Raw genomic sequence first — 3855 nt, 5'->3', positions numbered from 1 at the left:
ATTAAACAAATCCAATACCTTCTCTGGATGAGAATGTAAAAATGGAATAGCCGAATTTCTACTGCTGAACAGACGTGCCAATTATCATTGTTTACACACGTATAAAAAAATTAATTTTTTAATTTCAAAGTTAATTTTCAACCATATTATTAAATTGTGTGCCAAATTATTTAGTCTTTACGCCAAAAATACTAATTTTCGATAAAACAGTTGAATTTTCAAGCAAAAATAAGAATTTTAACTAAATTTTGTTTAAATTTGGTCAAAAAATATATATTTGCCATAAGAAAAGTCAGCTTTCCTTGAAACTTCAAAGATTATACAAATAGTGACATCACTTTTAATTATGTTTGCAGAAAAATTTTAACGCTGAAGGTGTATCTTATCAAATACAAATATCTCAAACGAGTAGTTGGACGCCTTGAATCTAAGAGAATACGACTACATGTGAATTATACAAGCCAATTCCGCAGTTTGATATTCATTAATTACATTCTTAATTAAATTATTTATTAATACATTGATCAGCTTGTCTTCCAATTAGAAAAGATGCAGATCGTCTGTATTCTGGTCTTATCTTTAAATATTATCATCAATTCTATGGGTGAATATAATAAAATAATATATTTATAATTTTTTGTTATTTTTTTACAGTTTACTTCAACCACAATTTTTGCAATCAAAGAACCGTTCTTAAGCTACCTTTGCCATTATTTTCTTACTTTTTGCTTTATTCATTTGCTTGTTGTTTTTTGGGTCACTGATTCCACATCTATTATCAAAAATTTAAAATATGGAATAGCGGATCCAACATGACGAACACATTCTTTAAATTATTTATTTTATACAAAACTAATTTTCCTGGTGTTTTTTGATTCGCTCATTCTAAATCTAGCATCGTAAATTTTAAATTCAAAATGGCGAGTCCAATATAGCGAAGGGATTTTTAAAATTATTTCTTATTCATGACATTCATGTTTTAGCGGTTTTGTGGGTCCCTGATTCAAAACCGATAATCAAAACTTCGAAATTCGAAATTGCGGATTTAATATGGCGAGGAAATTTCTTCTAAATCATCAATTTTCCATAAAACTCACATTCTTGTTGTTTTTTGGGTTGCTCATTCCATACCTATTATCAAAACCTCGGAATTTAAAATGCCGGAACCAATAAGGTGACCACATTTTAAAAATTTTTTATTTCATATAACACTCATTTCACAGTTGTTTTTTGGGTCGTGGATTTAAAATCTATTATAAAAATTTCGAAATTCAAAATGAGGGATCCAATGTGATCACCAAATTTTTATAAATGATTTATATGAAGCTCTTTTTTCAGCTTTTTTTGGGTTGCTGATTCTACATCTATCATCAAAACTTCTAAATTTATAATGGCGAATCGAATTTGGCGACGAGATTTTTGAAAGTTATTTTTTATTTATAAGACTCCTTTTCTAATGGTTTTGTGGGTCCCTGATTCAAAATCTATCATTACAACTCCGTAATTTGAAATTGCGAATTCAATATAGCGACCACATTTTTGAAAATTATTTATTTTATATAAAAACTCATTTTTAATAATTTTTTGGTTCACTGATTCTAAATCTATTATAAAAACTCCTAAATTTAAAATGGCGGATCTAATATGGCGACCACATTTCTTTAAATCATTTATTTAATATGGAACCCATTTTTCAGTTGTTTTTTTGGTTTTATGATTCTAAATCTATCAACAAAACTTCTCAATTCATAATGGCGAATCCAATATGGCGACGAGATTTTTGAAAGTCACTTTTTATTTATAAGACTTATTTTCTAATCCTCTTATGGGTCTCTGATGCAAAATCCATTCTCAAAAGTTCGAAATTTGAAATTTCGGATTTAACATGGTGAGCACATTTTTTGAAACCATTTATTTTATAAGAAACTCATTCTTACTTGTTTTTTGGTTCGCTGATTCTAAATCCATCACCAAAACTAATGAATTCAAAATGGAGGACCCAATAGTGCGATAAAAAAAAATTCTATGAAACTCTTTATAGTTGTTTTTTGAGGCGCTAATTCCAAACTCACCATCAAAGCTTCGAAATTCCAAATGGTGGATCCAATATGAGGACCACATTTTTAGAAAAATAATTGCTTTTCATTTAATTCATTTTCTAGGTAATTTGTTGTTCACTGATTCAAAATCCATCATCAAAACTTTGAAATTCAAAATGGCGGATCCAATATGGCGACAACTTTTCTTAATATTATTTGTTTTTCATAAAACTCATTTTCTGGTTGTTTATGGGGTCGCTGATTTAAAATCTGTAATTAAAGCTTTAAAACCTAAAATACCGAATCCAACATGGCGACTGAAATTTATATAAATTTTCTGTTTCGAATTATATTCGTCTTAGGTGTGCTTTTTGATTTCAGCCCCCTGACCTCTAAGAATTAGACGCTCATAAGGAAAGAAATAAAAAGAATATGAACTGAACTGAATTAAGCTAACCTGAACTGAAAGGAACTAACCTGAAATAAACTGAAGCATTCATAAATCTGAAACTCGGCTCATTTTACTACTTATAAGAAGGAAATTAAACAAATTTTCTGAATAAAAAATATACGTGACACACTAATCTTCTTAAGTAGGGGAGGGGAGGGGGGGGGGGTAATATGTATTCGGTGAAAAAGGGCATTTTTTTAAGAATTTTTTTTAGCGATACAGATAATGTGAGTTTATCCAGTAATTTTCCATGTAATAATGCCACATTTTAAAAATATTTCCCTACATTTTTATTGCAAAATATTAAAAAATGAGCGAGTGACAGTGAATCTCCGGAAGGCGCCTAAAAAAAGTTTTTTTACGATGTACATCATAACTTGCAACAGAATTATATGAAATAAAAGTACACTTGTTAAAGGAGATGTTACTCGAGGTAAACCTTGGAGGAACTTTTTTTATTTTTCAATTGTTCATAGCACTTGAAATAAAAAAACCGAATTTCAATGAAAAAGATCGGCTTATTTTTTATTGTAAAATTATTAATTATTTAAAAAAAACTCCCAGAGATACCTGATAAATTATGTGAAGAAGTACTGTGCAAATTTTTAAAAAGATTGGTCCAGGCCTTTCAGTCTTGATCTTAAGGAGTCGTTCAGGGCCGTGTCTTGTTTGTTCTCTACTTCTGGGCGTCCGTTCCCAATAATTTGCTCTTCATTTGAGTTGTTTCTTCGAGATTCTGCTGATCGTGAAAAAAATCAATCTCCTGAAAACTAGGCACATCGTTGTTTTCCACGTACAATTTTCAGTGACCATTCACTATGTCTTCGCTGACGATGTCCTCCTATCTCTTCTTGTTTTCGAATTCATCAAAAATCTTTATGTTTCTGAAAACTTGGATCTTTCTTTCTGAGGAAATTCATACACAGCACGCTCTCGAGGTGTCGAAATAACCAAAGCAAATTCCCTGGAGAGTTTGAGGTTCAAACCTATCTTTATTTGGAATTTCAGCCAGGATGTCGACCTTGCATCTAAATGTTCACAAGTATGCAACGTTGGGACGCTTTCCTGTCTATTTCTCATCAGGAGTTTCTTCATCGAGATTTTTTCGTTATACGCTATTCCTGATGCATCGAGCAGATTCTGTGAGTGTGCAATCCTTAAGTTCGGCAACGCTATTTTGTTGAAGTGGACATACCGTTTTCAGCCGTCGTTGAATCCCAGATTTCTTTACAGTCTCAGCCATTGACTTTACCTTTATGATCACGTTAGTGGCCAAAAAACCTGAAAAAATCATGGTAGTATCTTATAAGTATCCCGAGTCGATTGCACGCTAAACGGACTACCCTCCACCCCCCAGCCACCCCC

The sequence above is a fragment of the Belonocnema kinseyi genome, chromosome 6 (genome assembly GCF_010883055.1).
Source record: "Belonocnema kinseyi isolate 2016_QV_RU_SX_M_011 chromosome 6, B_treatae_v1, whole genome shotgun sequence".
NCBI lineage: Eukaryota > Metazoa > Arthropoda > Insecta > Hymenoptera > Cynipidae > Belonocnema > Belonocnema kinseyi.
This window is presented reverse-complemented; position numbering follows the sequence as displayed.